Raw genomic sequence first — 24425 nt, 5'->3', positions numbered from 1 at the left:
TGTCAACCAATGGAATACAGAGGCTGCTCATCAACTGTCCTTCAACCACGCCACATAATGAATAATTCTATCTGTAGAATTTAAGATTCTTCAATCAGGGCACAAGGCATTATTGTCCATCAGCAGCATAAGAAAAGATGCATCATGTTTAGAAGCTGTTCCCTCCAATTATACTGTATTTGGCATGTGAAGACCTAAGCTTGAACCTCAGCTCTTGAACCACTTACTATATGACCCTTAGCCAAGCATTTAACCTCATTGGCTATCAGGTTAGTTGACCACTTCTGAGCTTGCAGAACTAAACCACTTACTAGCTGTGTGAACTCAAGACCTCATCTATAAATGCACAGGGTGGACTAACTAGTCTCCAATGTCCCTTCCAGCTCTAAATCTATGATCTTATGATACTCTTGTCTGAAAAAAGAAGCATTCTTCCTATACCTGTTAGGCTGAACTCTTGAGAAATTGTGGTTCTCATTTAGGAAGCTTAAACAGTAAAGAGAAAACTTCAAAATAATGGACAATTTCCAAAAGATTCATGATGGAAAATGCTATTCACATTCAAACAAAGAACTATGAAATCTGAATGTAGATCAAAGCATCCTATTTTCTTTTTTTTCCTTTCTCATGGTTTTCCCTTTTGTTCAGATTCTTCCTTCACAATATGACAAATGTGGAAATATGTCTAATAGGATTGTACACATATAACCTATATCAGACTGCAGGCTATCTTGGGGTGGGGGTGGGAAGAAGAGAGTTTGGAACTCAAAATCTTACAGAAGTGAATGTTGAAAACTATCTTTACAAGTAACTAGAAAAAATAAAATACTACTAAGTGGGAAAAAACAGGCACTGTCATTCATGGAAATATTTTTTCCATTTCACTGTACGGAGGCCACAAGAATGCTTTCCCCTCCAAAGAAAAAGGCTGATGCTCTAAGGTGATACTAATATAAAGCCAGACACCAAGTGACCCTTTGACAAAAGTGACCCCCTTTCAAAGATAAATCAGTGAATCACATTTTTAGAACATTTTCCTCATAAAGATAAAAATTATCAGAATAAAATTCAAGACAAAGGGTTCTTTGGTCATGTGCATTTCCCAGAATAGCTGTTTTTCAGCTTCTCTTGTCTTTTCACAAGCTCACATTTATATATTTTTAAGAACTTCCTATTAGTTTGATTTTTAAAATTTAGAATATATTTTTAAAAATTTATAAGTATTTCCTCCATAAAAACCCTCTCAGTAGGTAATTTAAGCATTATGATATTTGTTTTGCAGAGGCAGAAACAGAAGCTAAGAGAATTTTCCTGGTTTATAGTGTTAGTAAACATCAGAACCCACATATAAATCCAGGTCTGATGACAAATTTAGTCATTTTCCTACATCACGCTGTTTCTGGTGGCAAAATTTTCTCATTCTTCTTAAATGTATTAACCTGCTAAAAATGAACAAACACAGAAGCTAAGGGCTAGAGCTCCATCTAGCTCATCCCTCTACAGGCAGAACTGCAAATAAATCAACTGCTGAAAATTGTCCAGTTATGGTATAAATAAAGTATTTTTGCTATGACCTAGTTATTTAAGTTATGTGTTTCTGCAACCAATTTTACTGAATATTTGAAAAACAAAACAGTCTTTGAAATACTGCCTAGAAGGCAGGTTGCTAGTGTGATGGTGGAAGGTGAGACAACCTAGCATGCACTTTATAATAGTGTCTTTCCAGTTTAGATGTGACTCAGTTTAGAAAGCCCAAGATCTATTTCTAAAGAATCTCAAGATCAGAAGCACACAGAAGGGCATACTGGCTTCTAGATTAGGTTCAAGAAATTACATGGCTTTGTAAATTTCTGTCACTAGCCTCTGTTTTCAGGTGTCTAAGTACCATAAATTTTGTAAGCTACTGATACAAAATTAAATTAATGGCACATAAAAGGAAAAGGGGAACCTTACAAAATAGAACATAGAATGATGAAACAAGGGAAAGATCTTTGAACAAAGAAGAGAGAATACTGGAGTTAGAAGGTGTCTCAGAGATCATCAAGTTCAATCCTTTCATTTTAAAGATGAGGAAAATTAAACCCAGAGAAGGAAAGTTAATTTCCCAAGGTTATACAAGTCAGTAGAAAAGACAAAACAAAAATTTAAGCTCCTTGCCTCCCAGGCTAGGGCTCCTTCTATTATTCTAGTCTGTCGTCTCAAAGGAACACTTCAATAGTATGAATCTATACTGGTCCAACAGAAACCTGTGTCATGCTGGAAGACTACATTCAACCAAACATTTTAAAAACTCTTCATTACTGGATATACTTTTCTCATATCCCTGGACACATCTCACCGAAAGCAAGAGGCAGACATCCTGTTAAACAACTTCCTACATTTCCCAACATTTCCTTGACCACCACTATTCTGGAATCCTACCTTCTTTTAAAGTCTGTTATACATGGGATGCAGCCAAAGCAGTTCTGCTTTTTATATCTCTAAATACTCACATAAATAACACAGAGAAAGAGATCAATGAATTGGTCATGCAACTAAAAAGTTAGGGACAAAACAAATTAAAAATCCTTAATTAAATACTAAATTAGGAATTCTGAAAATCAAAGAAGAGATTAATAAAATTGAAAGTAGGAAAACTATTGAATTAATAAATAAAACTAATAACTGGTTTTATGAGAACAACATAAAAGACATATACCTTTGGATACTTTGATTAAAAAAAAAACCAACAGCCAGTATCAAAAATGAAAAGGGTAAATTTACCACCAATGAAGAGGAAATTAAAACAATAATTAGGAGCTATTTTGCCCAACTGTATACCAATAAATCTGACAATTTCAGTGAAATGGATATTTACAAAAATATAAACTGCCCAGATTAACAGAAGAGGAAATAAAATACTTAATTAGCCCTATTTTAGAAAAAGAAATTGAACATGCCATTAATGAACTCCCTAAAAAAAAATCTCCAGATGGAACCAGATGGATCTACAAGTGAATTCTACAAAACATTTTAAGAACAATTAATTCCAATACTATAAAATCTATGTGGAAAAACAGGTAAAGAAAGAGTCCTACCAAATTCTCTTTATGACATAAATATGATGTTGATACCTAAACCAGGAAAAGCCAAAACAGAGACAGAAAATTATACACCAATTTTCCCAATGAATATTGAAGCAAAAATTTCCAATAAAATATTAGCAGAGATTACAGCAATTTATTACGATGATAATATATTATGGCCAGGTAGTATAGCAGGAATGCAGTGTTGCTTTAGCATAAATAACAAAACTAACAAATCATAAGATTATGTCAACAGATGCAGAAAAAGCCTCTGACAAAGTACAACACCCATTCCTGTTAAAAACACTGGACAACGTAGGAATAAATGGAGTTTTCCTTAAAATGATAAACCATTAAAAACCATCAGCAAGCATCATATGTAATGGGGAGAAGTTAAAAGCTTTCCCAATAAGATCAGGGGTGAATCAAGGATGCTTATTATCATCACTATTATTCAATATTGTACTAGAAATGTTACTTTTGGCAATAAGAGAAGAAAAAGAAATGGAAGGAATTACAATAGGCAACGAAGAAATAAAACTATCACTCTTTACAAATATGATGGTATACTTAGAGAATCCTAGAGAATCAACTAAAAAACTACTTGAAATAATTAACAACTTTAGCAAAGTTGCAGGATATAAAATAAACTCACATAAATCATCAGCACTTCTGTATTACCATAAAAGCCTAGCAACAAGAGATGAAGAAATTCCATTAAAAATAACTATAGACAATATAAAAAATTTGAGAGTCTACCTGCCAACACCAATCCAGGATATGAACACAATTACAAAACATAAAGTCAGATCTAAAAAACAGAAAACATAAATTGCTTGTGGGTAGATTGAGCTAATAAAAATGACAATTCTACCTAAATTAATTTACTTAAGTGCCATAACAATCAAACTATCAAAAAATAATTTTATACAGCTAGAAAAAAATAACAAAATTCATCTAGAAGAACAAAAGGTCAAGAATATCAAGGGAATTAATGAAAAAAATGCAAAAGAAGATGGCCTAGCTGTACCAGCTCTAAAACCATACTGTAAAGCAGCAATCATCAGAACTATTTGTTACTGGCCAAGAAATAGAGTATGGATCAATAGAACAGGTCAGGTATACAAGATAAAGCAGTCAATGACTACAGTATAATCTACTGCTTGATAAACCCAGAGACTCCAGTTTCTGGGATAAGAACTCACTATTTTACAAAAACTGCTGGGAAAACTGGAAAGCAGAATGGCAGAAAGTAGGCGCAGATCAACATCTCACACTGTATACCAAGACATGGTCAAAATGTGTACACGATTTAGATGTAAAGGTTGATAGAATAAGCAAATTAGGAAAGCAAGGAATAGTTTACCTGTCAGATTTATGGAGAAGGGAACAATTTAGGATGAAACAAGAACAAGTAAATATTACGAAATGCAAAATGGTTACTTTTGATTACATTAAATTAAAAAGTTTTTGCAAAAACAAAACCAATGCAGCCAACATTAGAAGGAAAGCAGAAAGCAGGGAAACAGTATTTATAGTCAGTATTTGTGATAAAGGTCTCATTTCTAAAATATATAGAGAACTGAATCAAATTTATAAGAATATATGTCATTCCTCAATTCATAAATGGTCAAAGGATATGAACAGGCAATTTTCAGATGAAGGAATCAAAGCTATCTATGAAAAAATCTGTCATATAAAAAATACTCTAAATCTCTATTGATTAGAGAAATACAAATTAAAACAACTCTGAGCTATCACCTCACACCTATCAAACTGGCTAATATGACAGAAAAGGAAAATGATAAATGTCTATGATTCCTTCTATTTTCTTATCCATATAGCCCCACTGTTGAGCACAGTGCATCCCTCTTGCCAACAGAAGGCATTTAAAAATGCATACTGAATTTATTTGCTGAGCATTCATGAACGCAATGGCTTTATCCAGTTTGAAACTTCCTTTAAGACACAGTAAACTGACTAATTCAGGAGTCTGCCATTAACTGGCATGTTCTTTGTCACCAGAACAACTACATCACCTGTCCTCATGTTTTTCACGACAGTCCAAGTGACACTCGTTGCCTATCGTGGGATTTTGCTACTCAAAGTGGTAACTTCAGTCTCATTTTCAAGTAGCAAAGTAAACCCACTAAGAACACAAATGGACAATATACCAAAGCCAGGAACAAGGACAACATATATCTATGTTTTGAGAATAACACAAACATGATTCTGAATGACAGAATGAAAATAAAGCCATTCACAAGTGAACCTAACCAATGACTGTGAACTAATTCTATGAAAACAAGACTTTGCAAAAAGGGGGAGGGGCAGTTAATCATGTACTAGGAGTATACACAGTAATAAATCTGGGGACACCACATTCAAGAGAAATCACAGAAGAAGAAGGACTCTCAGAGGCAATCTATTTCCTGCTATTATTTGAACAAAAATTTCACTACAACATGTCCAACAGGTGGCCATCCAGCCTCTTTGCCTGAAGACTTCCTAGAAAAGGGTAAAACATTACCTTCCTGAAGCTACCCATTCCACTTCCAGATAGCTCTATCATAGGAAATTTTCCCTGGGATCAAACTTAAATTTCCATTTCTGCAACTTCTGTCCACCACTGTTCCTATTTCTACCCTCTGGAGCAAACCACAGCAAATCTAACCCTCCATTCCTAATCACGGTCTCAAGTATCTGAAAATAGCTATCATCTCCCCACCCCAAGTCTTCTCCTTCCCCCAGACTAACCGTGCTCACTTCCTTCAAATGGCTCTCATCTTTGGAAATTCTCCACTTTAACAACTTTCTAGCACCCGGACCTGAATATAATACTTCCGGTGTGGTCTGACCAGATTAGAGGTATAGGAGGCTTACAATCTTCCTATTTCAGGATATTATGCTTCTTTCAATATTGTCAAAGATTGCTTTGGTTTTACTGGATGCTTTGTCATACTGTTGACTCACACACAGCTTGCAGTTCACTGAAATTCCAAAAAAGCATTTTCAGACAAATCTGTCTAACCATACTTTGCCCATCTTTTAAGTGTGATACAGGGATAGCAACTCCACCTGTGATTTCAGATTTCACTGGAACTCCGAATGAGGAAAATCTCTCTCCAAAACTGGTCAGTACTTACTTGCCAACTTTCTTCTCCATTAGAATGTGAGCTTCTTGTGGGCAGAGAATGTCTTTCTTTCTGCTTGTATATCCAGACTTTGCATAGTACCTGGCACATAGTAAGCACTTACTAAATGCTTGCTGACTTCACTTGGGAACACTGCTAGAGCACTTAAGAGGCTAAATCACTTGCCTAGGGTCACACAACTAGTATGTGTCAAAGGTGAAACTTGAAACCAGATCTTCCTGGCTCCCAGCCTAGCTCTCTATTGATTATGACATCATGCCTCATCCCCAAATAACAAAGTATCTTTTAATTGTTATATTCAATTTTTTAACCCAACTACAAGATTTTACATTTACTTACACATTCAGACTTATCTTTTAGGAAAATTACTTTGGCAGATGTGCAGAGAACAGGTTGAAGAGGGAAAGGTCTGCAGTCAGAAATACCAGATAGGAGGATATTCCAATAGTCCAGATGAGAGAAAATGAGGGTCCTACGCTAGAGTAGTGGCTATGTGAGTGAAGAGAGGAGCAATGATGTGAGAAATGTTTGTAGGCAGAATCAAGGATACTTGACAACTGACTGGAAATGCAGATGAGGGAAAAGTGAGCTGTCAACGAAGATGATCCCTGTGTGACTGGATGTTGGCAAATTCCATAGGAAAAGGAAGTTCAAGAAAGAGGCATGGAAGAAAGATTATGAATTCCATTTGGGAGAAGTTGGGTGCCTAGTGTATGTCAAATTCAAAATATTAAATAAGCTATCATTGATGCCTCAGTTTCTTAAGTAGTAAAATAAGAATATTACCTACCTCCCTGAACTGTTTTGAGGTTGAAATAAGTCATGTAAGCTGTCTGGCAAACTTTAAAGTACATCAAAATTGCAGCTACTATTATTAGTTAGTTTAAGGAAGGGCAGCTCTAGGTAGCACAGGGAGCAATGTGCTGGACCTAGAGTCAGGAAGACTTGAGTTCAAATCCTGCTTCAGCCTAGCTGTGTGATCCTGGGCGAGTCACTTAACCATGTTTGCCTCAACGTCTCATTTGTAAAACGAGCAGGAGAAGGAAATGGAAACTACTCCAGTATGTTTGCCAGGAAAACCCCAAATGGCATCATGAAGAGCTGGATGAAACTTAACATATAAGTGTACACAAAATGTATATAAAGTAAATGCAAAGTAAAACCTTGGAGGCCAAAGCAAAGCCTAGCAGCAAACAGGATCCAGAAACACTGTACTTAGATGCCTGAGCCCACTGCATTAAACTAACCTACTTTTCCAATGTAGCTTAGGGATCATAAAACTCTATATAATGAACACGGTCTGGTTTACAACATTCAAAGAATAGAAAAATGGAAAATGCAGATGAGGGAAGTAAAGGAAAAAGGAATAAGACAGAGAAAGGAGTTAGAAAAGAATCAAATACTTAAGAGTATAATGGAACTTCAGACATGTAATTTAACCCCATCATTTTACAAATGAAGAAACCAAGGTCCAAAAAGTTAAAGGCCAAGATCACAGAAATTCTAAATAAGGAACCAGAAACCAAACCTTTGTCCTCAGACTTAAAATCTAGTACTCTTTCCACAACACCACACTGAAATTTAGTTAAGGTTATAATGCTAACTTGGGTTGTGAATTTGAGCTATTATATTATCCTCTGAAAAGTTGATTTATCTGAACACAGTAAAGCCCAAACTTCCAACACAAATTTCCACTAGCACCCCTTTAAAAGAGATGGTCTTGCCTGCTTCCCATAACAGAAACTGTGGGCTACAACAGTAATAGTGATAACAAGTACTAGAGGAAATACCTGGACAGAAATTCCCTGTCACTGCCCTAGAGCCTTAATTTCTAAAATGTATACAAGCAACAGAAGGAAAACATAACCTCTAAAATTCCAATATTCTTTTAGCAGGACAATAATTCACTGAATATTTTATAATCAGTAGCAGCACAGTGGACAAATGTCATAGTGCTCTTCCAATGTGCATCAAGTTCCTCAATACTGACTAGAGGTATCAACACTAATCTTTAACAGTAATCCTCTACACAGAAGGTGTCTTCCTGTGGCAAAATTCAATCCAACAAGCTTTTATTGAGGGTCTAATTCAGGTCATAATGCTAGAAAAAGAGAAAGAAATAAAGACAAATAAAATATTCCAATCCTGTAGGGGAGATAAAACATGAATACAAATGTAAAAAATACAAAGCAGAATGTGCTAAGTGCATAAAAGGAAGGGGAAAAAAAGTAACAGGAGTTCAAGGAGGATTTTTCAAACAGGATCTTGGTTTGAAGGGATTTAACATACAAATTTATTAGAAAGGGCAAGTTGGGCGGGAGGGGGGTAAGAGGAGAACAAGCATTGTGCTAAGTGCTTTAAAATATTATCTTATTTGATTCCCACATCCCTGTGAGGTAGGTACTATTACATTCCCATTTTGCAGCTCACTATTGAGAGAGAGAGAAAGAGAGAGAGAGTGTGTGTGTGTGTGTGTGTACAGACACACACACATTTTTCCTTTTCTTTAAAGCCCTTCTCCAATTCTCAAATACATATATATACACACACAGACACCTACACATATACATGTGTACATATATGTATATGTATGTTTATATAACAATTAAGCAGAGTCAATCAAAACAAATCTTCCCATTTGCCAGATCCCCAAAATATGTCTCATTCTGAACCTTGAGTTATGCTCCTCAGTCTTCTGGAGACATGGTTGGTCACAACATAAATCAGAATTTTAAAGTCTTTAAAAGTTGTCTTAGGACAGCTAAGTGGCACAGTGGATGAAGTGCTAGGACCTGAGTTCAAATCCAGCCTCACATTCTTAATAGCTGTGTGACTCTGAACAAGTTACTTAACCCTATTTACCTTAATTTCCTCATCTGCAAAATTAGCTGGAGAAGGAAGTGGAAAAAATGAAAAACCATTCCTAGTATCTTTGCCAGGAAAACCTCAAATGGGGTCATAAAGAGTTGGACAAGACTAAAAATGACTAAACAACAAAAGATGTCTTATTTTATTCCTATTATTTTATTTTTCCCCAATTAAATATATAACAATTTTTAACATTTGTTTTTAAAATTTTAAGTTTCAAATTCTCTCCCTCCTTCCTTACCCCCCTCATTGATAAGATAAACAATTTGACATAAGTTATACATGTGTAGTCATGCAAAACATATTTCCATATTAGCCATGTTGTAAAAATAAAAACTTAGAAGAAGAAGATGAGAGAGTAAGGAGGGGAGGCTGCAGGGGCGGGAAGTGGTCCCAGTTGCTTCTGCTGCTCAACCATGGGGACCGTCCTGGACATCAAAATCAAAAGGGCCAATAAAGTATATTACGCCGGGGAAGTGCTCTCTGGAGTGGTGGTTATATCTAGTAAAGATCCAGTACAACACCAGGGTATTTTATTAACAATGGAAAGATAGGTAAACCTGCAGCTCAGTGCCAAAAGTGTTGGTATGTTTGAGGCTTTCTGTAACTCTGTTAAGCCTATCCAAGTTATTAACAGTTCAATAAAAATTGTGAAGCCAGGAAAATTTCCCAGTGGCAAAACAGAAATTCCTTTTGAGATCCCTCTGCATGTGAAGGGCAACAAAGTTTTGTATGAGACGTATCATGGTGTATTTGTCAACATTTATCATACCCTCCGGTGTGACCTGAGACACTCTCTTTTGGCCAAGGATTTGACAAAGATATGTGAATTCATCATTCATTCTGCTCCTCAGAAGGGCAAATCAACTCCAAGTCCTGTGGATTTTACAATTACACCTGAAACCTTACAGAATGTTAAAGAGAGAGCTTCCCTCCCCAAATTTCTCATAAGAGGACATCTCAACTCCACCAACTGTGTTATTACACAGACACTAACAGGGTAGCTGGTGATTGAGTATTCAGAAGCTGCCATTAAAAACATAGAGTTGCAGTTAGTATGAGTGGAAACCTGTGAAGGATATGCCAGAGATGCCACAGAGATTCAGAATATTCAAACTGCTGATGGGGATGTTTGCAGGAGTCTTACTGTTCCCATATATATGATATTCCCCAGACTTTTCACTTGCCCTACCCTTGAAACTACCAATTTCAAAGCTGAATTTGAAGTTAACATTGTGGTCCTGCTTCATGATGATCACCTCATCACAGAGAATTTCCCACTGAAACTCTGCAGAATTTAAAGAAGGAAGATAAAAGTTTGAGGAAATGAAAAGATCAAGGGGAGTTTCAAAGAGTAGACAGACTTTTACTTGGAGTAAAAGTTTCAAATATACACTTGTTTTTCTTTATTATTCTGATCACAATGAACTTAATGCCACAGAAACTACAGTTATAATTGGCTGCTATTTCTAGAGCATACAGTGTTTTCAGTCACTGGATTTAAGGATATATTTTCTCTGAAATTCAAGGATTTTCTTGATGTTGATTAATAAGATTACTTAGCAGGGGAAAAAAATGTAGCTGTCCTTAGACTTAACCTTTCTTCCCTAAGCATTACAATGAAGAGTTTTGTAGCAATGATGTTAACATTGCTAAAAACTGATGAGAAAAAAAAGAAACTGAAAAGATTTCTCAATGCTCTAAGCAACTCTCTACGTCTATAAATTGCAGAGAAGATACAAATCAATGTTCCTGTCCTAAAGATCTTCCAGAATTGCCACCAAGGACTACCATATCTCTGGGACAGAGAGTTTGTAGATCAAAATTTCCAATCTGAGAAGAACTAGAATTAATGCTGGCAAAGTGCGTAATACAGGCATCTTTAAGTAGATAGAAGGTGGTCATTGCATCCAGGTCTTAGCTCTGACACAGACAAACTGCCTCTGAGACCCTCAGTAAGTCACTTCACCTCTCAAGATCCCAGCCAACCCAATGAAATTATACATTGGCTAACCATCAGCTAATCTTCACTGGTCAAAACAGATTCCACATCAGGAGACCTACAAAGATGATATCACAGATTCAGACTCCTCTTTTTTTTTTTTTTAACCCCTTAAAAAATATATTTAGAGGCAAACTAGTATATTGACTAGATATGAATGAAGCATTTATTAGGTGCTCTGGGAAGTTGTAAATATATGCTGATAATTTTGTGAACCTTTTCGATGTCTTTATTTCTCAAAGATTTCTTAAATAAAGAGGCCATACTGCCCTTCATACCCTCAAAAAAACAAACAAACAAAAAAACAACTTAGACCAAAAAAAAATAAAGTAAAAGAAATTATGTTTTAATCTGTATTCAGACTCCATTAGTTCTTTCTCTGGATGTAAAGTATTTTTCAGCCTAAGTCCTTCAGAGTTGTTTTAGATCACTGTGTAGCTGAGTCATTCACAGTTGATCATCATACAATATCGTTCTTACTATGTACGAATGTTCTATTCATTTTACTTTGCGTTAGTCCATGTAAGTCTTTCCAGGTTTTTCTGAAATCCACCTGCTCATCATTTCTCCCAGCACAATAGTATTTCATCATAATCACATACCCATTCCTCAACTGATGGGCATCCCCTCAATGTCCAATTCTTTGCCAACAGAAAACAGCTGCTATAAATATTTTTGTTTGTATAGCGTTCTTTTCCTTTTTTAAAAAAATCTTTAGGGATACAGACCTAGTAGTGCTACTGCTGTGTGGAAGGGTATATCTGCATGGTTTAATAGCCCTTCAAGCATAGTTATAAATTGCCATAGAGAACAGTTGAATCAGTTCACAATTCCACCAATACTGCATCAATGTCGCATTTCCCCACATTCCCTCCAATATTCCTCATTTCCCTTTTTTGTCCTATTAGCCAATCTAATAGATATGAGGTAGAACCTCAGGATCGTTTAATTTGCTTCTCTCCAATGTGAGATAAACCATTTTTTCCATGCAGCAATAGATAGCTTTGATTACTTCATCTAAAAATTTCCTATCTTTTCATCATTTATCAACTGGGAAATGGCTCTTATTTTTTATGAATTTGACTAATTTCTTTAGGTGTTTGAAAAATGAGGCCTTTATCAGAGAAACTCGCTTCAAAAGTTTTTTTAGTTACTATTGCTAATTGTGTCTCTCCCCTGCCCTGTTTATTCTATTCTCTCTCCTTTCCCTCTCTCTCCTCAAAAGGGTTTTCCTTCTAAATAATCCCTCCCTCAAATTCACCTTCCTATCACCCCCCTCCCCTTCTGTTGATCCCTTCCCCTCTTATTTCCTGTGGGGCAAGATAGATTTCCATACCCAACTGAGTGTGCGTGTATTTTGTCTTTGAGCCAATTCTCATGAGAGTAAGGTTCACTCCCTCCACCGATGCCTCCCCTTCCTCTTCACTGTAAAACCTGTTTCTTGCCTCTTTTATGTCACATAATTTATCCTATTCTACCTCTCCCTTTCTCTTTCTCTCAGTGTACTCTTTCTTCTTAGCCCTTAATTTAATTTTTTTTAGATAATCATAACATCACATTCAACTCTCAGTTCTGCTTTCTGTCTATGTATACTCCTTCTAACTGCCCTAATAATGAGAAAGTTTTTAGGAGTTATAAATGCCATTTTACCATGTAGAAATATAAACAAATATAAAAGACTGGGGGTGGAGCCAAGATGGCGGAGTAGAAAGAGAAAAAAATGCAGGCTCTCCCCACACAGCCCATAAAATACCTGTAGAGAGGGACGCTCAAGAAATTTTGAAGCAGCAGAAGTGGAGAACAACAGAGTGGAGGAGATTTCCAGCCCAGGGTGACCTGAAAGGCCACGGGAAACATCGGTTGCACCAGATGCAGAGCCAAGCACAGAGCCCAGCCCAGCCTTGGCGGCTCTGAGCGACTCTGGGAGGAGGACACCTCAGGGTGGAATCTCCAGTCACAGCAGCAGAGGGTCCGCAGATCCCTCAACCCACAGGCGCCAAAGGTCAGTGACAGGGTCTTTTCAGCTGGCCAGGAAGGGAGAAGAGCCTTCCCATAGCTCCAGCCTCAGGCAGCAGCCCACAGAGGCCACTTTGGGCAGGCGGCAGCAGATCTCAAGGCAGCCCCTACAGCAGCCCGAGACAATTGTTGGATCGTAAAAACCCCTGGGGGCACTGAGGGAGCTGGTCTTTGTCTTGCACTGAATGGTGGCCCTGCCTCCACAGCTTGACTGAATCCCACCCCGCCAGTGCTAGCTTGGCAGAACTGGAGGTCAGGTGCCTGTGGAGAGGAAACTCTGCTAAGATTTTGGGCACAAAAATCCTTCCCTGCGCCCAGACCAGTACACACTTGATTGTGCCACCTTGGAGGAACTGATATCTTACAGGTTCCCAGAGTATACCCTACTCTTGACATAGGACCCAAAAGCCAAGTAACTGGTTGGGAAAATGGCCAAAAAAGGGGAAAAAAATAAGACTATAGAAGGTTACTTTCTTGGTGAACAGGTATCTTCTCCCATCCTTTCAGATCAGGAAGAACAATGCTTACCATCAGGGAAAGACATAAAAGTCAAGACTTCTGTATCCCAAACACCCAAAATAAATATTCCATGGGCTCAGGCCATGGAAGAGCTCAAAAAGGATTTTGAAAATCAAGTTAGAGAGGTGGAGGAAAAACTGGGAAGAGAAATGAGAGAGATGCAAGAAGAAAAGCATGAAAAGTGGGTCAATACCTTGCTAAAGGAGACCCAAAAAAATGCTGAAGAAAATAACACCTTTAAAAATAGGCTAACTCAACTGGCAAAAGAGGTTCAAAAAGCCAATGAGGAGAAGAATGCTTTAAAAAGCAGAATCAGCCAAATGGAAAAGGAGGTTCAAAAGCTCACTGAAGAAAATAGCTCTTTAAAAATTAGAATGGAACAGATGGAGGCTAAAGACTTTATGAGAAACCAAGAAATCACAAAACAAAACCAAAAGAATGAAAAAATGGAAGATAATGTAAAATACCTCATTGGAAAAACAAATGACCTGGAAAAGAGATCCAGGAGAGACAATTTAAAAATTATGGGACTACCTGAAAGTCATGATCAAAAAAAGAGCCTAGACATCATCTTTCATGAAATTACCAAAGTAGTATGATAACCATAGTTCAACCATAGTTGAAGTTTGGTCACTCACACTCTAGTCTGAACTCCCCAAGGGTCTGATTTGAGTTTAGGTCTAAGTATACCTGTAGGCTTAGTCTGGTTAGTTCCGGTAGAAAAACTGCTGCTGGACTCAGTCACTATCAGTCAGCTGGAAAGTAAAAGTGACAGTCCAACTATAAGTACCTATTTAGTCTGGGAATCCTGCCCTAGTTACTCAGTTCAGGTTTCAGAATGATCTGGAGGTTAAACTGAAATCAACTCCACTCCTGAGGTCAGAGCCCACACAGCTACAACATGCCTCTAAATTTGGTCCTAGCTTAATACATAGCCTAAGCCAGGCCTGTGTTCACTCCTTACCCTGGAACGTCAACCGTAGGTGCACGTCCGGTTTCCTCTTCAGTCTGCCCTGGAGCTGTGACCCAGAACTGGGAAGGGAACAACAAAGTTGGCACTTATTCCTGCAACCTGCATGAGGTCAGGCATCTCTGTGCTGGATCGAGGACATCTTCTTACCCTGGCACACAGCTTCTCCCTGTTCTGCAATGCATCATATAGTTCTTCCTGGCTAGTCCTACATACCTCAACCCCCCAACTCTGTGTCAGCAGAGGTCTATATTTTCATTGTCAACCTAAGCAAGAAAAAAAATTCCACCCTGGGATTTCTAGATCAGAGAAGTTTTCTTTTTCTTTCAAAATATAATTTATTTCATTAAATATTTTCCAATTACATATAAAAAATTTATAACAATCATTTTTAAAAATTTTGAGTTCCAAATTCTCTTCCTCCTTCCAGCTCCCTGAAAAAACAAGCAATTAGATTACCTATTAAACATGTAAAGTCATTAAAAAAATTTCCATATTAGCCATGTTGTAAAAGAAAACACAGACAAAAAAATAAAACATGAAAAATAAAGTTTTAAAAGGTATGCTTCAATCTACATTCAGAGTTTACCAGTTCTCTCTCTGGAAGTAGATGAGTCTTTCGGAATTGTCTTGGATCACTGTCCTGATCAGAATATCTAAGTCTTTCACAGTTACTGTGTATTATGTTTTGATTCTGCTTGCTTCACATGGCCTGAGTTCACATTCTGTCTGATGAAGTTTGATATCTCTGGGGAGGACTTGTCAAGCAGAGCACAGTTGTACTTTTTCCTGCTATTCTGTCATTTTTACTCTTCCATCCTGCTCATTTCACCCCTCTTCAACTCATATAAGTCTTTCCATATTTCTCTAAAACAGTCCATTTAATCATTTAAAAAGGTATAGTAATATTCCATTACATTCTCCAATAAACTTAAAAGGCAAATCAAAGGTGCACAGAAAAGTTAAATTAGGTATTTTCGTCTCACACTTGAAGGAAGAGAAATAGTTAGGACTTTGATAAAGAGGTAATAATGATGAGGATAACACTAATAATGAAAATCAGTTATGAAACAGTGAACAGACATGAACAGAAAATTAAACAACTTATTCAAAGGTTTTTATTTTCATCCATGTGGCTTCCACATGAAAAACTTCTTTAGGAGAAAAAAGCAAAATAACAAGAAAAAGAAGGCATAACTATGATAATCATAATTAAATGTCCCTACGGCCTGAATGGTCCTCTCAAAAAGTTCTCTTTTAGTACAGTATTTCTGATCAAAATTCTAAGCCATATTCTGAAGATTAAGGCTCCTTTAAAACTTCTTGCTTTACTAAAGTCATTTTGAACAGACTGAACGCCTATAGAATTTGAACCCTTAACTGAAAATAAGACCGACACTTTATAAAGTCGCAGACTTGGGGCTTGAAACTTTTGAAATAATCTAACCCAATCCCCTCATTTAACAGCTGAGGAAATGAAGGCCCAGAGAGAAGTTCCCTGTTCAGTGTTACACAGGCAGGAATTAAGTGGCAGCAGGGGTTGGTATAAACCCAATGCCAGCAGTCACTGTTTTGAGAAACAGCCCCTACAGAGATAGACTCCTACAGGTGTTATAGTAACATCTACTGAGACAGAGAAAAGAAAATTCTTGTCACCAAAGTCCCTGGTATTGTCAAATGATTCAGCATGAGAAACTGATAAGAGTTTTCAGGGGAAATGATTTTTAAAAGATACGATCACTTGTGTTTACCACTGCACCCTGAGAAACATGGGATGTTTCCATCTGACCTGCAGCTGAAACCTTCCCTGTGTATTGTCTCCCTTCCCTGAGAGCGGGGACTGTCACATTTCTCTGCCTCTAGTACTTACGATAGAGTTTTGCATATAGAACATATTTAATAAATGTTTCATTCATTCATTCCATTGAAGCACAACAGAAGAATATACAAACATGGATGTAATACCAACAAAATCTTTTTTTAAAAGCCAGGGGGAAAAGTACACAAGAGAACAAAATTAGGGCAATTGCCTTATTAAATTTAGTATATATTTTTGGTTTTTTTTAAATTACATAACAGAAATCTATCTTATTTTTTATGTCTTGAAATGTTCATATGTGTTAATAACTAAGTTAAAGGTAAAAATTTTAATTATGAAAAAAACAAAAAAAAGAATTCTGAAAAAAGCAAGCCAAGTACTCCTTAAATATCATGCTTTATAAATAGGGCAAAAATAAAACTATGAGTAGAACATCACTAATCTATATTTCTACTCTACATTGTTAACCCAAATTGGTATTTGATTCCAATTTGAATCAATTTCTATTTGGATTCTTGCTAGAACAACTGCTGATGTTTTCTGAAGCTTGAATTCAGCATGTGGAGAAGTTCACAGCCATTTCCGAAACTGTGTTTCATAAAACTCTGCTGTTCCATGGGATGTTATTAACAATCTAAGAGAAAACTAACCCTTGTAAAAATGTTCCTTTAAAAAAAAGATGAAATTATAAATGTTTGAAACATATTTGAAAGAGACTGTTCTATTTTTCTTCAAAATTTCTGATTTCTGCCTTCCCATCTATTTACATTAAATATCACCAAACGAGCATATGAATGCTGCCAAGAATAATTCAAACCTAAATGAGTCTCATGCCTAAATTAGTTTGGGAGTGTTGATTTGACATCTGCTTTTTTAAAATTGTGCTTAATAAAGCAAAACAACTTGGCAAATGTGAAAGATAAATGTCAAAATGACATTGTTCAGACTTGTCAAAAAAAAATTAAAGGTGTAAGAATGATCTTAAATTTCTCAAATCTTTCACAGCCTGCTACATGCAGACACTTCTCTTGTGAAATTCACACCACTCTAGAGCTAGAAAATGAGTTTCCAAAATACAAATGTTTTTCAACATCTGCTTAAGAATTACAAAAAAAAAAAATTCCTTTAGATAAACTCTTTAGAATCAGGGGTGGAGAACCTGCAGCTTGAAGCCCACATGTGACCCTCCAAGTCATTAAGAGCAGCCCTTTGACTGAATCCAAACTTCATAGAACAAATCCCCTCAATAAAAGGATTTATTCTGTAAAACTTGGACTGGTCAAAAGGCCGCACCCAAGGACCTAGAAGGCTACATGTGGCCTCCAAGCTGCAGCACCACCCTAGCTTTAGATAATCACTAACTAGAAGTATATTTAAAGAAACATCTATTTAGAAAAGAATAACTGATAAGTGAATGAACAAACTGAAAGACTTTAAAACATAGGTTTGGATCAGAGTAAAAAAAAAAAATCAGTTCCTGCTATTTCATTTCCAAGTCATTAATTGGTGCCCAGTACTCTATCTTCTGCATCATCTAGATACCTAATAATAATGAATAGCTAGCATCTATATAACACTTACTGTGTACACAATGCTACAGGTAAGCAATTCTTTTGTGAAATTACTCTAGAGCTAGTAGGTGCTTTACAATTATGACATTTGCTCCTCACAACAACCCTACAAGACAGATGCTTATTATTATCCTCATTTTACAGTTGAGGAAATTGAGGTGAACAGGTTAAGTGACTTGCATAGAGTCACACAGCTGGTAACTCTCTGAGGCTGAATTTGAACTCAGGTCTTCTTGACTTCGCATCCAGTGCTTCATCCACTATGCCACCCAGGATGCGGTCCTGGCAGAGGAAGAAGGTCCAAGGCTTTAACTTCTTCCATGAATGCCCTTGTATAGTCTCAACAAAGTTGATATTTGGAGGGGATGAATATAGAGGCTTTGTTTACAATGCATATTTTAATAAACACAAATGTGAGAAAAAGTTGACACTGATTTAAATTTCAGCATTCTCATACATTTAGTATCAGTATAGTTCCAAATGTGAAACACTGCTACCAAGCAATTTACTTCATGATGTAGTTCACTTCAATTCTGATTTCTAGCTGATCAAGTTTGAAGTATTCTTTTTCTAGCCTATGTGATATCATGTATGGATATAAAAGATTTTTGCAGGAGGAGGCAATCAGAGTTAAGTGACTTGCCCAGGGTCACACAGCTAGTAAGTGTCTGAGGCCAAATTTGAACTCAGGTCCTCCTGACTCCAGGGCTGGTGCACCACCTAGCTGCTCTTACAGAAGATTTTTTTTAAAAGTAATACCCTTTCCTTTTAGATACATTAACACCCACTATAATGTTTTCCTCTTCTCTGTGACTACTTAGAGATGATACGACATCAATTTGATACATCAGATACTAAAACCCCTTGGAATGTCCAACATGGATTTCCATTTTCCTCAGCTTTATTGTACAGTGAATAAATAGTATTATAAGGGAAGTTTCAAAGTACTAACATTTTACGAGTGAAAGTTATGTTGTGTAGCAAGAATGTGCTTTGTTAAAATGATAACATGATATATTTTTTCCACTAAAAGTTCAAGAGAATATATTTTACATTTTATCTTGAATTGAAACTAAAAAAGCATTTATATATCTTCAGTTGTATTTTGTTTAAAAACAAAAAAAAGCAAAAAACCAAGGATATAGATCTCAAGTCATTTATACCTGGCCATCCTATTTTGACTCTTGTGTCTGTCCTTCCATCAGTTCATTACAGTTTCACCTGATGCCCTGGAAGCCTTCTCTTTCTCACTTTCCTCATACCAGTGATACCAGTGGAGCATGCCTAACATCTGCCTGTCATTCCCTGCCCTTGCCATGTAATCAGCCTATATTCTCTTCCTATCAGACAATTAATTAATGACATCTTTTACTCCTAATTCTTTAGATTTACTCATTGATTTTTAAATTGCAACCTGCTCATACCCACTATGGACCAATAGAGCCAATAATGTTTTTCCATTACCTCATTGCCATATTAACACCAACAAAATATTAATAATAAAAATATAGACTTTTGCTTTCATGGGAAGCAATTTCCCCAAAGTAATCCAGATCCCTCTACTACTCTTCCTATTCACATATGAACCCAACTTATCATCCATCTATACTATCTGTACTAGATAAAAATACTGACAGACAAACTTCATAAGGTATCTAGCCAAATGTATGTAGAAATCTGGGCAAAACAGTCTTCATCCACTTCATTTTTCTTATGGGGATGGACAGAGCAAACTTCTTTGACCAACTGCAGATCTCTTCTAGGAGGTTCTACAATGTTCTGGGGTTTGATGCAATCAGCACAATGTCACCTGCAAACAAGAACATCTGGAAGACCTCACCATCCACAGAGAATTTCTCTTTGAGCTGGGCTGTATAATTGAATCTTCTCCATCATAGTGACTGAGATTTTTAGTAAGCATATTTACTTTATGCTTCATCTGATGTTTATTATCTGAAGGTTGTCTTTGTAAGTAATCTTTATAAAAATCTAGGTCATCCTCAATAAGTGTGGCAAGGTACAAGTAGGCAACCATTAGACTGTAAGCTCTTTAAAGGAATCGTCTTTTGCCTCTTTTTGTATACCCAGCTCTTCAAACAATACCTGGCACATATTAAGTGCTGAAGAAATTTTTACTGATTGACAAAACAAAAGACATCTTTAACATTTCACAATTCATTGAGAAATGTAGAGAATATAAGATCTCATGGCGCAATACATTTGACTCAGTAGAAAATGTCACCTTACAGGCTTTTACAATAAGGTGCCTTCCAGCCACACATCAAAAAGTTCAAGATATAACAAAAATTACCCCTTTTAATAAGAGGTATCTAGGTAAGTAAGTGTAGCATCAATCCAGGAGGTAAAGAGGATTGAGAAATAGGAAGGATCAGAAAGAAAAAGCTTCTGGCAAAAGGAGGAAAAAGCTTAAGATAAGAAATTTGAAAGACAAAGGTAAGGTTCAAGGCATATAGTAGGATGGTGCAAATATACAGAAGTTTCAGATAAAAGTTCACCTAACTGGTGACAGGAGTCAAAGTGAAGGAGTTGGTTTTCTTCTATCTCAGTCTAGGGAGTATAAGAATCATCATTTCATATGACACATTCATTTGATATTACAATGTTCATAATGAGTATTTTTAAAAGGTCATCATGAAATTAACTGTGGGAAAATTGGTGGGGAAACTAAAAAAATGTGATTAAAACCATCCAAATTAAATCAATGTATACTTTAAAACTAAGTAACTTCAATATAAAGGTAGTCACAGTAGATTCAACGAATGGGCGTTGTCTCACCCTAAGTGAGTACCTGCGAAGACCTTGGTCTAAAGGGCCCAAGGTCTCCCAATGCATCCTGTGGGTCATCTCCAGTCATACTGATGAACCTGGTTACTGGATTCAGATGGCTCTGGAGGAGAAGTGAGACTGGTGACCTGCACAGTCCTCACTCAAAACAAAGTCAAGCGCAAGTCAAGTCATTATTTCTCTGATGGTCTTCTTCAACAACGACGGACAAACACAAAAAAAACCAAGTCACAGTAGAGGACAGAAAAAGTATGCCAGACAACATGGTTCATCAAAGACTAACAGCTACCCACAATCACCTTGACAAAACAATGAACTATAAAAACAAAGGTTTTTAATAAAAAGCACCAAACCAAATATTTAATCCCTTAAAGCTGCATGGATTAACAAGTTTTTAAAATAAAGAAACCTAACAGAGTAAAATCATGTGAGAACAAGATGAAGTACATATTAATAATCCTGCTGCTGTCCTGTCTGCTACTGGAGTTGTAATAAGGATGCTTTCATTGACCTCAAGCAATTTTCTTATCTACCTGTGCAATAATTTATAGAACATTAAATACAACAAAATGAATAGCAAAATATTGACTTGTACCAAGATATTTCTAAATTTAAAATAATGATAACAATAATAACAGGTGATATACAAGGCACTGAAATTTGCATAATCCATTACACATACTTTCTTTCAATTTTATTTTCAGTTTTAAATTCTCTCCCTTTCTACCCCATTGAGAAGGAAAGAAAAACAAAACTCATTATAAACATATGTAGTCATACAAAACAAATTTTCACATTAGCCATTTACATACATTTTCATCTGATCCTCTCATTAGCTCTATAATTTATGTGCTACCAACCTCATTGTAAAGATGAGAAAACTGAGGGTCAGACTGTTAAGTAACCTGCTCAGGGTCACACACCTGGTTAAGTATCTGAGGTGGGATTTGAACTTGGACCTTCCTTCTTCCAAGTCAAAGCTCTATAACTTGATGACCTATTACCTAAAAAATGTCCTTGGCCATACTTAGTACCTAATAGATGAATAAGTACTGAAATTTCTCAGTGATATATCCAGGACACCAATGCACAGAATTCAATATTTAACAAAAGTAAACACAGGCTCTCATCCAGGCCTACCAAAAATACGTGTCGCTTCATTTCCTTTTAAATTTTCTGCTCTGATTCATATCCAGGGTCATAAAACTTTCATCTTGTACAACACTCATCAATTTGGATATCCCCCTACTACAATCAAATTGACATAATTTACCAGTTGAGTGATTTAATGCTACTTCTAAGACTTCTCAGTTACTTTCCATAAACTTTCACACAGATATAAATGGGGTTTTTTTGTTCTGAAAAAGGAACTGGGGCAGAAGGCGCTATAATACATATGCCCAATTGGATCTAAAAGTTTTTACTCTTTCTTCCTTTAATATGTCTCTTTACACCCCCCAGCTTCAGGAAGTTAACTTATATGAAATCTGACAGAGGATATCTCAAATTTTAGTAAATTACTGAGTCAAATTAAAGAAAAATGTAAGCTAGTTTTGGAGAATAAAAGGCTAAAACAAGAGACTGTAGACTAGCATCTACTCTAGAGTAGCATCCCTATACTGCCACTTTACAACTTAACACTGCTCTTTGCACACAGTGCAAATGAAACACAAAATAGAATAAGGGGTTTAGAAAAGGACTTTAACAATCATCCAACTGCGTCATTTTATTGATGATGAAACTTGGTTTCTTTGTTTGCTCAAGATATTCTGAAGACTCCTAGTCTTCTATATCAATTGATATATGATATACTAAAAGGTCTAGGCCACACCTTAAGGATGAGTGATCTACTGATGGGTCTCTCCAGTAGAAGTGACAAAAAGAGACTCCTTAGGGTTTTGTCTTTTTGCTCCAAGTACCTAGCAGTACAATGCCCCACACAGAGTAGGTGCTTAATAAATACCTGCTGAACTGAAATGAATCCCTAAAACAGTTCCCATCAACATAGTATGCTGCCAGAGATAAGAACTGAGGGAAGAGCAATACCTGCCCTGCATCATCACGTTCTTTTCCTGCACTTCAAGGAAGGAAGAATGTCCGTCTGAAGCCTGAGAAGTGAACACAAGCCTTCAAGAAAAAAAAACCAATAAAGATTTTGCTTAGGGCGAATTACTGTACAACTCCAAGTTTTTAAAAACAGGTTCCAACAAAACAAAATGATAAATGTTGGAGAAGATGTGGGAACACTAATTTACTCTTGGTAGAGCTGTGAGCTGATCCAACCATTCTGGGGAGCAATATGGAACTATGCCTAAAGGGCTATAAAAATGTGCATACCCTCTGAGCCAGCAATACCACTTCTAGGACTGTATCCCAAAAAGATCATAAAAATGGGAAAGGGTCCCACATGCACAAAAATATTTATAGCAGCTCTCTTTGTGGTGGCCAAGAACTGGAAATTGAGGAATGGGGAATGGCTGAATAAGTTGTGATATATGAATGTAATGGAATACTATTGTGCTATAAGAAATGATGAACAGGAAGACTTCAGAGAGGCCTGGAAAGACCAATATGAACTGATGCTGAGTGAAAGGAGCAGAATCAGGAGAACTTTGTACACAGCAACAACCACAGTGTACGAGAGTTTTTTTCTGGTAGACTTAGCCCTTCACAGCAATGCAAGGACTTAAAAAATTCCCAATGGGCTCTTGAGGCAAAATGCCTTCCACATCCAGAGAAAGAACTATGGAATTGGATGGCAGAATGAAGCAGACTATTTTCTCTTGTATTATGTTTTGTTTTTTTTCATGATTTGTCCTATTCATTTTAATTCTTCTACGCAACATGACTAAGACGAAAATGTATTTAGTAAGACTGTATGTGATCCCCATATAAGATCTCAGGGAGGGAGAGGGGAGAGGAAAGAGGGGGAAGGAAGGGGGAGAAAATCTAAGATTTACGGAAGTGATTGTAGAAAACTGAAAACAAATACATTAATTTAATAAAAAGAGAAAAGAAAATTGAGATAAGTATGATATCAAAGAGGGAGCCATTGGTTTCAATATGTCTTTCAGGAATGTTATATAATCCAAGAAGTCTGATTACTTTCTAATACTTTCTAATAACTCTATCTGCTGGAATTCTTATTGTTTCAAGAACTTTTTATTGCTGTTACTAACAGGAAATCAAAATGGGAATAACAGTTAATTTTGCTTAAATGAGCAACAGAATGGAAAGCCAAAAACAAGTTTTACTGAGCTATCTGTCCCATTCTTAAAGTTTCTTTTCTGTACTTGCCAGTCAAAGTTGTTTCTTTTAAACACAAATCAACATATTCTAAAAACTGGGAACACAGTGTGAGGACTCTGCATAGAGGAACAGGACTTCTAGGCCATGTAATTCCTGGTGTCAAAAGTAGCTCGACACACATATGTCCTTCAAGCGTGCCTTACTGCCATCATACTGTGAGTTTGAATCCACTCTTCCCATGGACATGATCTATTTGTGGGAAGAGTACACTCTGAGTTCATGAGGAAACGTTTTGCAACTGTTGTTATGTTGTTTGAGTAAATACTTTTGCTAATAAAAAAAATAAAAACAGGTTCCAAACTTTCATCAATCTTTTGTCAATAAAA

At 36.5% G+C, this 24425-nt stretch overlaps 1 protein-coding gene and 1 pseudogene across 1 annotated transcript in view; one reads left to right on the top strand and one right to left on the bottom strand.

The window, feature by feature from the left end:
* Positions 1 to 24425, bottom strand: part of AP3D1 (adaptor related protein complex 3 subunit delta 1) — a 158691-nt gene that overhangs the window by 88638 nt on the left and 45628 nt on the right. The gene's annotated exons all lie outside the window — the stretch shown is intronic.
* Positions 9505 to 10477, top strand: LOC140499711 (vacuolar protein sorting-associated protein 26C pseudogene; annotated as a pseudogene).

Source organism: Notamacropus eugenii, chromosome 4, assembly GCF_028372415.1.
Source record: "Notamacropus eugenii isolate mMacEug1 chromosome 4, mMacEug1.pri_v2, whole genome shotgun sequence".
NCBI classification, from domain to species: Eukaryota; Metazoa; Chordata; class Mammalia; order Diprotodontia; family Macropodidae; genus Notamacropus; species Notamacropus eugenii.
This window is presented reverse-complemented; position numbering and strand designations above follow the sequence as displayed.